Genomic DNA, 14,022 nt, shown 5'->3' on the forward strand with positions numbered 1-14,022 from the left:
TGGGTAGCTTCTCTTCTCTATTAGATTGGCAGAAATGCTAAGACGTGCTGAGATGAGACAGGAAGAATCACTACAGATCTTGTTGCTGACTTGCTGCATTGTTGGTGGCAATTGCCAAAGGCATGAAGCAATGGAGCTGCAGAGGCAGATTGTGCAGATACTAGGGAAGTCAAAACTAGTGTGTGCTCTGGGGTTGTGGAGATCAAAAATTTCTTGGGACACAGCATTTCTGTAAGGTAGCATTGGAGGTAGCATTTACTTCAGTGGAATGTTTCCCTGTTTTTTCTTGGACATACAGAGTTCAGTCTTAAAAGAAACCTGGCAAAACAAAAATGAGATAAAGGCAATAGTTATCCAGGGCAGCTTTTCCTTGGAAAGAAAAGAGATAACCCTGGAAAAGTAGCATGTAGACCTAGCTAACTTCATTAATAAGGCAGGATAAAATGTTTTCTTTAAGTAGGCCAGGTATCCAGCCCAGTCATTGGAAAAACTGGACAAAGCTTGAAGTGGGAAAGCAGAAACTGGGTGTTCCTTTTTGCCTGTTCCTGACCAGCGGTATTAGACCCTGAAGAAGTGGAACCATGAAAATACACTCATATCTACCAAAAGCAACAGGCATTAATTCCCAGTCTCCCCCTCACCCATCTGTCAGCCGGTTAAGTTCTGACAAATCAAGGCCCAGAATAGCAGAAGAGATGCACTGTTCTCTGTGTGAAATCTGCTGCAGCCCATCACTCCTACACCTTTGAGCAACAAAGCAAACAGCACCGTGTTTTGTAGTTCCAAACCTATACTAAGTGTACACCTCTGGGATTCTTGTAAGAATACCACGGGCTTGGGAGAAAAGGTGCTAGTAGGCCTATTTCTTGGAGCAAATTTGCCAAACCAAACATAGATAAAGTGAAGAATGTGGCATTTAAGAAGCTGGTGGTTTCCAGGTGCCCAGCTCTTACTAAACTTCACTGGAAGGCCCTTGTGCATAGGTCTGACTGGTTGCTCTTTTCAACAGTGCCAGGGGAGGTATCAGCTGATACCTTGGTTGTGATGAAAAAGAGAAGTCAACATGCTGTACGAATCAAAGGCCTCTCGTAATGCTGCGTATTGAGGTCAGTCCCTTTTTGGCAGGTGTAAGAAATAGCATTTTCAAGAGCAGCTTGTCTGAAGCACCCAGCTCTTTTGGGTCCACAGGCTGAGCTTTCCTGCAACATTAGCTGGCAGGAAGGGCGAAACAGCAGCCCTAAGTGCAGACACTGGGCTAGCAGCTTTCTGGAATAGTGCCGGATAATGTAGATGCCTACAAATGATACCAGGGGAGAGATCAGAGGAAAAAGTGGATATTCATGGTTTGGATTTACATCATAACACTTCTGAAGAAGCTAGAAATTGAAGCAATAAAAAGACAGGGTCCTCACTTAATATATGCTCCCGTGAAGTTTAATTTACTCCACTTGCATGAATTTTTGAAAAGTTTTGCTATAAATGAGGCCAGGACCTGTGTTTTTTTTTTTTTTTTTTTTTTTTTTTTTGTTGTTGTTGTTCTTTGTTTTTTTTTTTTTTTTTTTTTTCTCTGTCTTGTCAAAGAAGCCATTTCTTTTTTTCCCTTCAAGTGGAAAAAGTATGCTACACTAGGTGAACAGTCCTTCAACACTCTCCTGGAGAATTATTTTGAATTAAAATCTTTACAGTTATTTGATCCATAGTAAGTCCATCAGCAAATGTCCCCCATCAATGATTTACTACTCTAAACAGTTTTCCTCTAGTGTATTTACCTGTGTTTTGTAGGTCAGCAGTAACTAAGAATGAGGAAAACTTTTGTGGTGTTGTAAATCCTTTGCTTACCTTGGCTTCTCCACCCTCTGTTAGCAAACTGCACTTTCAAAATTCATAGCCAAGCTCAGAAAGGAAGTATTCATGCAGCAGAATTACTCCTGTTGAGTTTTATTCTTGTGTGATTTTTTTCTTCCTGCTACATTCACCTTCTGGTCTGGGAGGGGATTTGAGACTTGGCTGTGGAGCTCCTGGACTCAAGGAGAAACTCACCTTGTGGAAGAGGCTGATCTCAGCAGCAAGCAAGCTGGATCCAGCTGCAATCTGAACAGCGGGCTGTGCAGCCAAGCGGCTACTTACCCTTCGAGTTACTATTCATACTTCATTGGGTGGTGCTAATGGTGGTGGGGGGGGGGGGGGGGCAGCTCTCCTGCACCCCATTTGACCTGCCCTGGTGTGTACCCTATAAAGAAGGTTCAGTTACAGCTGGCCAGTTGGGAACTGGGAGGAGATTTGTGTTGGGAACATTCTGTCTGTTCAGGATATAATGAACTTTCCTCCAAAGTAGCTCATGCTTGGCTATTCCAGACAAAAGTAGAGAGTAATTCAAATCCAACCTAGCACAGCTGACTTGGACCCCCTGGGAATTAAAAGCAAAATTCTGTTTGTCCACAACAAGGAGAAGAGACTGGTTCTAGCCGGGGCTGTGCTGCTTCCAACATGGCAAAGTAATGGAGATAGAATGGGGAAAGCCCCATACATTTCTCAGAAAGACTGAGGTGGATGCCTGAAATGCAAATGAAGTAAGAGCATTGAGTTTCTGACCTGAGGACGTGCATATGTAAATGGAGAAAGTGCCATTTTTTTTTTTTGTTTATTTATTTATTTATTTATTTTTCTGTTATAAAAACCCTATGTAGTCTTCATTTATTGTCTGTTACACTCTCATACTCCCATGGGAAATTACATTTGACAGGTACTTTGTCATTAAGCCATGCTTTTGGGGTGACTTTTTTTTTTCTTTAAATCTGCATAGGGGAAGAAGGAGGTCTTCGTGGGTAGTAGATTTGTAGTAGAACAAATATAGATTTGGTTTACTAGGAACAGTAAAGATGAAGACTTTTTTGAAGCTCCAAGGCTTTGAATAATATTCAAGGAAAGTTACTGAATTGTTCCTATTTAGGAACTAGCACCACGAGCCTGGAATAATCTAAGAGAATGACCCAGCACTGTCTGTTTTGGGTTGTCTCAGTATTCCCGTTTAAAATAATAACCTGACTCTTCTGCTAGCACTCTTTATAGCCAAGAGACTTGGCAAAAGCTTTTTCTGTCTACAAGTTGTTTTGTGCAAAATGGGTACAAAGCCTATTGCAGAATACTGAAATTCTCCAATGGAGCATGTTCTACTGATCTCACCTTATTTCAGAGTGGGATCTAAATGAAAATCTGACATCAAGGTGCTGTCCTAACTTGAGTGTTTTTTCCCCTATAAGATAGTAGAATGCTGCAGAGAATTAGCACTGTGGGCATCTTTAAAAATAGCTGCATATGTATTTTTCTTCCTCTGTCACATAATTTCAGTGTATCTCTATGGCTGCTTCCTCCTTCCAGCCTTCCTGCAGGCAAGTAGCAGAACCAAGCTCAAAACAAGCAGTTGCAAAGCACTGCTGTGAGTGGTATCTGAACTTTAACCTTCCTCCTTTCCTGACTCTCTGGCACCACGTTTACCCCCAGGAGAAATACAAGTACCTTCTTCAGGCTGTTGGGCTTTCTCCATTGGGGGAATTTCCTACACTTCGTTGTGTGAATCTTAACTACTCTCTTACTCAATATATTATTTTGTTTTTTATTTGTGCAGAAATTCTGATGCACTGCTGAGCTGTTTCACAAAGTCCATTCATTCAGCACACTTCTGCATTATTCCCTCTATCCCTCTTCCTTCCAGGCCTTATTGATAGTCTGCGAAATGCTTTTCTACGCCCTGTTTAGGATTCACAGATCAGGACTGTTCCTGCTTAAGTGTGCACTCTTGATTTGCAGACCATTCAGACTGCCAGAGAGATCATTGAGATGTTGACGTAATGCCTGGAAAACAGGCCTGAAGAGGGGCAAGGTATGCCAGGAAGTCTACCATAAGTAAGTTTATTTGCATGATAAATATACCATTTGTGGGGTTTTTATCAGCAGTGAACCCTTCGGAGAAGTTATATAAAACTAATTCAGTTCTCTCCTTCCTTCCTGTCAGTTCTTTCGCTTGCATCCATCTCTCCTTAATTCCCTTCACTCTCCATGTCTTCATATTTCTCTCCATTGTTCTGTATTTTTCTAATTCACTTCTTTTTTCAGCTTCTTTTTGGAATAATCTTACTGAGTAATCCTTTCTGGCCTTTAAAATCTATGAATCATTAGCACCAGTTTGTGATAAATTTACTGATTCTCCATATTCTCTCCCTAAGACTGTAGGAGTTGAACAGTTAAGTGTCACAGACTTAACTTGAACCATTTTACTTCCTTTACTTCCCTGCTCAGCACACGTGGTCTTTGAGTCTGTCAGCTGTAGCTGTGAACAATTCTTTGCTGCTCAAACCTCACCTCTTCTGACTCAGCCTGTGTGACATGGAGGGACCAGAGAGATGTCAGAGCCTGGGGCGGCTGTAGTACACAAGGGTGAGAATCTGCTGGTACCAGCAAAGAGAGAGCACGATCTACCTGTGCATGCAGACAGTCTCTCCTTCCCTGCTGGTACCAGCGCATTCTCCTTACTCAGGTTCAGGCTGGTACCAGCATTATTTATTTATTTATTTGTTTGTTTGTTTATTTTTTCTCATTTCGTACGGAATGAGATATTTTTCTCCATAGTTAAAACACCAGCTTTTACAGCTCAGGGATGCCTGGCAGTGAAAGCCTTTTAAAATATATTTCTTGGAACTATCTCTGTTCTGTCCCTGTCCCATTTGCTTCAGAAAGGCCAGAAGGGACAGTAACAGGGAGTCCTCGGGTGTGCTGTTTACCAGTATACTATTGAGATCAGCCAGTCTCATATAATGCAGACTTAACAGATATATCTAGGCAAAAGAGAAGGGCAAGTGAGAGATTCTCAAGGAAAAGAGAGAAGTTGCTCACCTAGATAATTAGTTCTTGTTTGGAAGTATATTTTCCTGTCAGCCAGGGTCTATTCTAGGTGTTGACATCTTTTCATGTATTTTCTTCGTATCGAATCTCCTGGTAGCCTGGTCCTGTAAATCCTTAGCTCAGTGCAGATGGGGAGGTATTGTACTCATTCAAGATTTTCAAAATTGTCCTGTGTGTTTTCTTGCTACCAAACTGCAGATCTGTGACAGATCTTGATAGTTTTGGGGTATTGGTCTCCTTGAATTAACAAAAATGGCATACATCGATGTGTCATGTGAGGGAGAGCAGATATTCCAGAGGGATGTGGGCCTGTAAGTAATAATGCAATCTGATGAAGAAAGTCGCACGTTTCTGAGTTTGTAAAGCAAACTGAGCTACTGATCTGAACAGGGCCAGCAGCAGAGATTAATGCAGCAGTATAGAAAACAACACGGGTAGGCATCAGCTGGAAGAAGCCCAGTCTAGGTCAGTGAAGCAGTCTTAGAGAGCTTCAGACCTGGCAAACTGACAGTATAGGAATTTGTGCTTCAGAGGCTAGGCCTGTACAGAACAATGTGGTTTTTCTTGTAGTTTCTCAGTTGCATAGCCCCAAATGTTGTCTGTTTTCCAGTTTTACAAGAGTAGTGGCTGGAGAAGTATGGAGACTATGTAGGGCTGGAACGATGGGACAAAACAGAATATGCTATATGACGGAAGAATTTGTAGGTTGGAAAAATAAATAATGCAGTCATTTGCTATACTTTTATTGTCGTGACAGTCTCAGGTTAGGGCATTTCTTGCCTGCTGGCAGAAGGTGACTGGTAAAGTACCGTTTACTTTTCACATTGAGATTGGAACGAGATTGGGCTGAATTTTATGAACCTCTAGTGGGGTTACACTACAATGTACAAAAAGAGCCAGTGCAGACTTCCTTGGGGTGAAATTCGGAGGAACAGAGTTCGAGTAATAGTTGTGTTCTATTAGAAGCTTCAAGACCATGCAATTTGTATCATATTTATTATAAAATTACAGATTTTCTTTCTGCTTAATAAAGGACCAGCAAAATTGGAACAGACCTTGAATAGCACGGCTTTGTTGGCTTCCAAGGGAGAGATTTTACAGTAGCCAAAACCTACTTCATTCAACAGAGAAATCTGCTACTGATGTTATTATTTTTCATCTGTTTTACCTCTTCTCCACCCAAAAAGTAAAGTGTGAGTTGCCTTTACTCATGACCAACACAAACTGTCTGCCCTTCCACACCTCTGCTGGGCCTAGAGAAGGTGTGTGGCCATCAGCCAGCTGCCTGTGGTGCTCTCGGGCTCAGGATGGTTTCCCTGGAAGAGCTGCGGCTTGGCAAGGCTCCTCTGGTGGCTCCCCCTCGTAAATACGTGTAGGTGAGGGACCACACTGTTCTTAAGCCTTCAAAAGGAGGCTTAGGGGAGACCTCTGCTAATTATTGCGGATTTGCTCTATGCAAATACCTAAAAGGAGTTTGCAACAAGGAGGGTGCCAGGTTTAGATCTGATATTAGGAAGAATTTCTTCACAGCAAGGGTGGCTGGAAAAGACCCATAAGATCGTAACACTGAGCATTAGCTAAAATAAGACTTTACAGACTGGTTTACATCCATTTTAGTAGATTTCCCTGCCTTTAGATGCGGTTAGTTCTCTCAGTCCCCTTTAAAATGAATGCGGGACTACAGGTAATCAGCATTTGTGGAAGTCATGACAGACCAGGCCAGAACTGTGGGGCTTTCCTTTCTCAACAACACATGCCACTCTTACACTATAAAGACCTTAAAGCAGGCAGGATGGGCTTCAGTCACTTCACCTGATGTACACTTCGCTGTACTAGGTCATGCTTTCAGCCTTGCTTGCTAAAAATGAGACTTTTCTTTCAGTTGGTTCTCAGCTGAGTGCCTTCTACTTGCCCCCTGGCTACATAGGATGCTAACAAACACTGCTTTACCCTTTTTATTTGTTCCTTTCTAATGAATGCTGCATTTTTGGAGCTAACAATGATTGCTTTGGACCAAATTGACTGCCTAAATAAGGCAGCAATTACTACTGTTTTTTTCCAAAGTCCTGGGGACTTTGACCCTTATGACCATGTAATTGTTAAGCTAGCAGAGGTAAGAGCTGAACTTTCAAGGGAAGCAGTAATGCAGAATTAGGAAGTCTAGTCTTTGGATTTGCCTGCTTGGCAAAGGCATGACCTGCAGTTGCTTGAGGTCAAACAAAGTGCCCATCTGCATGGGACTCTGACTCATATTTCTGATATGTAGAAACCCCTCTCTGTAGCAGAACTGTTGCAAGCTTAGACCATTTATTTTTCTATGAAATAAACATTCTGAGATTTACAGATCCACATCATTAATATCATCAGCAGAGTTTGGTATCAGTGGATTTCTTTACTCGGGGATCACCTGGCAATTGCTTTTATATTAAAATTTGTTAAGGTTTTGGAAAATAATCCTTGTCTGAAACAGGAACTGTGGCCCTCGAGTTGAGACTGTTTAAAGGCATTAGGATAATCTTTTATCACAGAGGTACAGAGTCTGAGTGCTGGAAATGAGATTTTCCTGCAGTAGATCAGATATTTAACTGCAGCAGGTAATGCTTTAGAAAAAGAGGGAAGTAGCTGTCTATGCAGAATATCATGCCAACATCTCCAGGCAGTGGAGAGAGAGATACAGTTGATATATAACCAACGGCAGAGCCCCAGAACTTCCTTATAAAAGACTGTGGTCTGGTTAACCCTAGCTCGAGTGCTTTCACTCAGCCTATTGGCATGTATCGAGCAGTTAGGAATTACTGTTTTGTTTGTGATATATAATCAGCTGCTACAGGTCTTGTTATTGTTTTTCAAGAAAAAGAGCAATGCATTCTGTCACTTGTTTTGGATTTTTGGTTATATTTTTTCTATTAAACACTTCATTGAAAGTGTGCAGCCAGTTCCAAAAATCTGTCAGATCAAAAGAAAGTAGTCTTTTATTCTGTTCAGAAAGCATCAGTTCTTGTTGCAATTCATTTTCCAATGAAAGGAGCATTAGTTAAAAAACAGTGGTATTTCAGAGTAGGTTGTTAGAGAAAAGACACAGTTCTGAAGAGAATAACTGGGTTTCTTGCTGCTTTGCTATACAGATTTGCTAGAAAATTCATGTTCATCCTTAAATACAACATACTGTGCTGCTGTGAAAGATCTGGTGGGCGTTCTGCTTGAAATTTGCAATAATTTTGCAGCATCGAGCCAACTAAAGTTGATTCCAGTTGAGCTTTGTTTCCTAAATAGCATGGTTAGTAATGTGAGCATGTAAAAGATGCCAAATGAGCCTTTAAGATAGCATCTTACAGGGAACAAATGGTAGCTCATGTTGCTGAATGGTAGCTCACATTGCTGTGGTGGTTATGGTTCATCCAGTAAATCTGCTAGGTAGCCAGTGCTGGGGGTAAATACCTTTGCAACAAGCACTTTTGTGTTTGTTTTTCATTTATGGACTCAAATTTTACACCTGCAAATTAAAACTCTTCTGTCAGCTTAAAAATAAACTTCACAATGTGAAGTCGTAGGAAATTCAATTACTGTCTGAGCAAGAAATTGACTGTCATTATGAATGCAAACAACATTGTGTTTTCTGGTGCTGTTACCTGGAAGTCAGATGGACTGAGTGATTATGGGGTGTGTAGGGCTGCCAGAAAATATCTGCTCCCAGGGGATCTTTCACACTGGTGGGTTTGGACTCATTTGTCATTCACTGCAAAATAATTTTTTGGAAAGAGTTGGTGAAGTGATCTGGTTAAAGCAAATGTAATAAGGCATGACTTTGGAGATGGCATTTTTCCCCTGAACATCTCTAGTATCAGAAGAAATGAATGCAGCCAGCTTAACGTCATCTTGAGTGTTTTTGGCAGAGGATGGGATTGGAACAGGACATCGGGGTCTCTGTAAATCAAGAGGCCACAGGTTGTGTACTGCTAAAGACATTTCTGAGAGTTATGTCAAGGCACAAGAGTGATATCACAATCATACTCAATGAGTGTGGTGGACTCTCTTCTTATGGTTTACATATGCGTTCACAGTAATTTACTTTAATGCATCACAGATCTCCAGTAAGGCCCCTGAGAATTTGCTACCTTGATGGAAAGCTAATCCTGAGTTCCTTGTGTGGCAGTGCTCTGGCAATAATCTATTGAATTACTTGGTTAAACAGACAATGAATGGGGTGTGTGTATCCAGCATCATTGTGATCATTTCTATTTTCAGTAAGTGTTGACACTGTAGTGAGAACAGCAGCTGTCTGCAAATGTTTGCAGGAAGAAGATTAATTTTTATGTTTTCCTTCCTCTTCTAGCAGAGATTGACATGGACCAGCAGTGTTGTAGCGTCTGCTGAAGAGGTTCCTTGCTCTAGAGGTGATGTTGCCAGGAAAGGTAATAAAAACAATTTCCAATGTATAATTTGGCTCCGTTCTTTTTTTGTTTAGAAATGTGAACCCTGCCTATGAGTTAATGGCAGTGAAGGCACTCTCTACACTGTAGCAATGCGAGTCTTCACTATATCCCTCCAGTCTTCAGTGAAATATCAACATCACAAGCTCTCTCAAACAATTCATCAGCTCTTGAATCGTGTTATGTGGTTAAAAAAGTATTGCTGAGAATTCCTGGGTAGTAATATTTTGAAAGAGGATGAGTAATCCTGCATGAGGTCCGCAGAATGGATTTACAAGGAAGGGAATGTGCTCTACATAAAGTACTCACTAGAAAGACTGCATACTACACTCAGACATTATGTGTCTCTATGCTAATACAGCCAAAATCCGTTTTGCGTTTGAGTACATAGGGAAATTTGGACCTGCTACACGTAAGAACTTCATCTTTTACTCAGTTAAAGTGGAAGGTGTAAGTATTATTATTTGTTACCATTTTAAAGTTTGCCTAACCCCAAGTTAAAGTGCTTATAACTGACCTGTTCAAAAGTCCTGTGTTCAAAAGTACAATACAAAATCCTCCTGATTTTACTATAGTATGAAGTATTCTTATGAGTAAAAATTTTCAGCAACATACTCACAGGGCCAAGATACAGACCTGAGGACAGAGAAAGGATTGCAATTTTCCTGCCTGAATAGCTCTTACACACTTTGTTGCACAGCAGTTTTTGCTGTCCTTAAATTCTCTCTCTCATTTGCTGAGGAGTAACACTTTACCTTAGGGCAACTCTCTGTTTTCATCTGGCTGCCTCTTGACCAGAAGGCAGGAATTGTCTAGTGACATAGCATGTAAAAGGGGAAAGGTGTCAGGGTTTTTGGAGGTGGGAGGAGGGGGAGATGGTGAGAGCTAGTTTAAACTAGAGAAAACTGTGCAAAGTTGTTGTTACCAGGCAGGTAAAGGAAAGCTGTGAATTTCTATGTAATCAGTGGGGACATCTGACCTGTCTAGTCTGGCTCAGGCTGGAGCAAGAAAGCACAGTTTTGTGTTAAAGAAAGATTTCTCGGTTTATGAGCTAATAACTGAACTTTTGCGTGCTTGCAACATAGGTGTAGCCAGAAAAGGAACAGCTTGCTTGAAGGTGTAACTTCCATTTCAAAATCTTCTCCTCTGCTTTGCATATTTTTGAGTTATTGCTACTTACTTGACTGAGGGAGAACAATGCCTGTTCATGCTGAAGCTGCAGATCTGGTAAAGGAATTTATAAGTAAGGACTGAGAAGAGAAACTGCATTTTCTTTCTGCTTTGGTAGTTAGCATAGAATTATTTATCATGGCTCATGGCTATGGTTTCTGCATGTTTTCTAACCCCTGAGAAGGTAATTGTGGTGTAGTATGCATGCAATGGTAAGAAACCCATGTAAGGTTAAAAGATCCTTGTGATAAAGGCTGTGCGAGACTAAACAAAAAAGCAGCATGTAGACCTGAACAGGAAAGTAAATTATCTTCCGTACCAGTTCTTAAAATGAAGACTCTTTCAGTTCAGTTTTTCAGTTTCTGGATCACAGTGTGCGTATTCTGCCCAGATTTGCAATTTAACTTGAATGTCTGTAACATTTTTGATAGGGGAGCAGTTAGAACCTGAAGATGCCATGCTATAGCGAACTTCTTTAACCTGCTCATGACTTGGATGCAAAATAAGTAAAACAATAAATAATGCAGCAGTAAGGATAAGAATTGACGGGTGGCATAACTATTGCCTTTTAGAAACCCATTATGAGATTGAAGGGAGGATTCCTCTGTACCTGTTTGATTAACATCAATTTGGAGCTGCGTTGTACCACCTTTTCTGTGCTTCTTGTGAATAGTCAACTTTAAGTACAGTAACATCCTCTGGGTTAAATGAGGCCTTTGTTTGAGGATAGTTCCATGTTCACTTGCAACAATTCTATGATTCTATAGCTCCATGTTCATTTCCAACAGACACCACAGCCTCACACCGTACTGTCAGTGGAGGATGGTTGTACTGGATGGAGAGGTCCTACCTGCTGTTTACTGCACATGCTGTTACGCAACGGCCGGTGTTGTCCAACGGGGTAATTCCCAGACTTACTTGTTCTAACAGGCATTATACATGCCAGTGAGTGAATGTAGGATTCATTCTTTCCACACCTATGGCATGTTTGTCCATTTTGCCTTAATGTTTTGGTGGTCTTATGTAATCCTGGAGTCTCTTTGATTTAGAAACGGTGAATCATTCTTCACGTGTTCGTGGGCTTTGCCTTTCTTGGATCCCTTCTTGGCTATTCATCTTCTGATTTCATAACTTGTCTTTTTGGTTGCTTGGCTATTTGCACTGTCTGTTCAGGCATCGATATAGTAAAACAGATTGCTAAGAACATCTTGTCCTCTCAAAGAAAATGTTGGTCTGCTGGAGTCACAGGCAGACAAAGTATGGAAGATGTGTTAGGTTGTGTGCTGCTCTTAGCCTCTGGAAGAGGACTTTGAACTAAAGCAGTGTTTGAAATGCAAAGAAACATTGACGTTAAAACATTAATGTAGAAACATTAAAAGTAGAAATGACCCTATAGGTATGGGAGCAGACTATTTCAGAATCGTTTGCTGGTTTTGAGGGTTTGCTGTAGACTATAAGCTGCTTTTTTGCTGTTTCTGATGTTCTAGATGGCTTTTTTTTTCCCCCATAAAATGATTATTCATGTGGGAAATGAGATGCCACAATTCCTCCCCACTCACTTTAGCACCAAAGCAAGCATGGAGACACACGTTTGCTAGTTCTACAGATATTACCATGACAGAATTCTTCTACTCTTCTGTCAAAAGCATATGCTAATACTAAAAATGGGTATATTGCATCATCTTCTAAGTTTTCCTTTCAAACCTCTCTTTATTATTTTTTGTTCCATGGCTATTGAGTTTTTTTCCAGCTTGCATTACTTGTTTCCTCCTGGTTTCTTTGGCTTTTCTTCAAGCCAGTGGCATCCACGTATCAAACTTCCCTCTGACACTGGAAGGACATGTTAATCAGACCAAGACTGAATGGTTTGTGATAATACAAGGGAAGAATGTCTGTAGAAAAACAATGAAGAATGTGGATTAGCATCCGGTGTTACAGTTCTTCTGCTGTCATTTGGCCTTGAAATCCTGAAAAATTCCTCTCCTGCAGCTCTGTGGTTTTGTCAGTCTCTTTTGCTGCGTTTTGAGATTCTGATTAACAGAATCTGCCCTGTATCCCATATGCCTCAGTCTCACACATCACATTGTTTCTGTTTTGAAGGAGTTGCAGTGATGCTTGTCTATCTGATGATCTATTTGACTTTTTCCTCAAGGTCTTCTTGCAGCTTCAACAAAAATTTTATCCTAAATGAGCTTTCCAGACTGTCCCTGCAGTGCTTAGAGGTAGTATACTCCTATCTGTCAAAAGTCCTGTGTTTATGAGATGATAACTACCAGGAATTAGAGCAAAACAAGATAAATCTCTTTTTATAAGAATTTGTTGTGGATTTGGTCTTCAACCAGTGGGAGAGAAAAAAGCCTTCACTGTTCAAAGATTTTGCAGAGCAACCACTGGATTTCTCAGTGCTTTTAGGGTCTTGAATATTCTGTGAGTGAATGATGTGTCTACTTATCTTTTCCTCATTTTTTTTCCATACAATATATTTTGTTTTTGAAGTACAACAAAGGTAGGTGTATTCTTTCCTGGTTCCGTGTAGGAACTGTCCCTGTGTTGTGCAAAAACTGCCCTCACCCTTGTTCTTCTTTTCAGTCTCTTCCTATCTGAACTTGGACAAGGGTGTTTTTGACTAAGTACTGCAAATCTGTAGCTGGTGAAAAAAAGGGTTATGTTGCCCCTCCGTGTAGCTTTTCCTCATATATTTCCTGTCTTCTAAGCAGAAGAAAAAACAAATCAGTCCTGACAGCTGGCAAATGACAAGGTGTTGAAATTAGTCCGCTTGGCACCTCACGTACTTCTTGTTGGTGTGTTGCAGGGTTGCATCACCAAGTGATAAGCAGCACATGAGGGCATGGATCTGGAATCCAGGCCTGCCTTCCTAATTCATATCTGGCATGCTTATTTTTTTGTCACTCTTCCTTCTTCTTTTGTATTTCCTCTTCTCCATGTCAACATGTGAAAAACAGGGATACAGCCGGTGTAATTGCTACCCGTTGTAATACCCTTCATGGAGAGAGGGTTTTGAGAGGGGGGCTCACTAAAAGTAGAGCAACATCTAGCATGTAAGACTGGAGATTTGGGAACAGGCAGGCTCTAGGCTGGAAAACATTCTCTGTTTTGCCCTCCCTCAGTTCTTCTAGTTTCTTCCTCATTCATAATCCGTCTTGCCTTTTCCTGCAGCAGGAGGTTCCTTTCTGTCCCTGTTCCTTCGCTAATGTTTGTCGTCTGGACTTGTATTTAAATGTGAAATAGCAACGTAGGTTATTTATCTTGTTCTCTTTAAATTTGTTAAAGCCTTTGTCTAAACAACATGTGTTACCTATTGGTCTCTGCTAAGAAAGACCATATGAAAGACCTGGTTTCAAACAAAACCTTAATGGTAGCAGACTTTTAAAGCATACTAAGGCCTATTTTGCCAGAGAGTGTGGTCTTTGGAAAATAAGTGTTAAATTGGGTTCTTAAAATGAATAAATAATTTATTTTTGCTTTGTTTTGTAAGATGTATTTATCAAAACTGAACAGGCAT

The sequence above is a fragment of the Anas acuta genome, chromosome 23 (assembly GCF_963932015.1).
Source record: "Anas acuta chromosome 23, bAnaAcu1.1, whole genome shotgun sequence".
Lineage (NCBI taxonomy): Eukaryota > Metazoa > Chordata > Aves > Anseriformes > Anatidae > Anas > Anas acuta.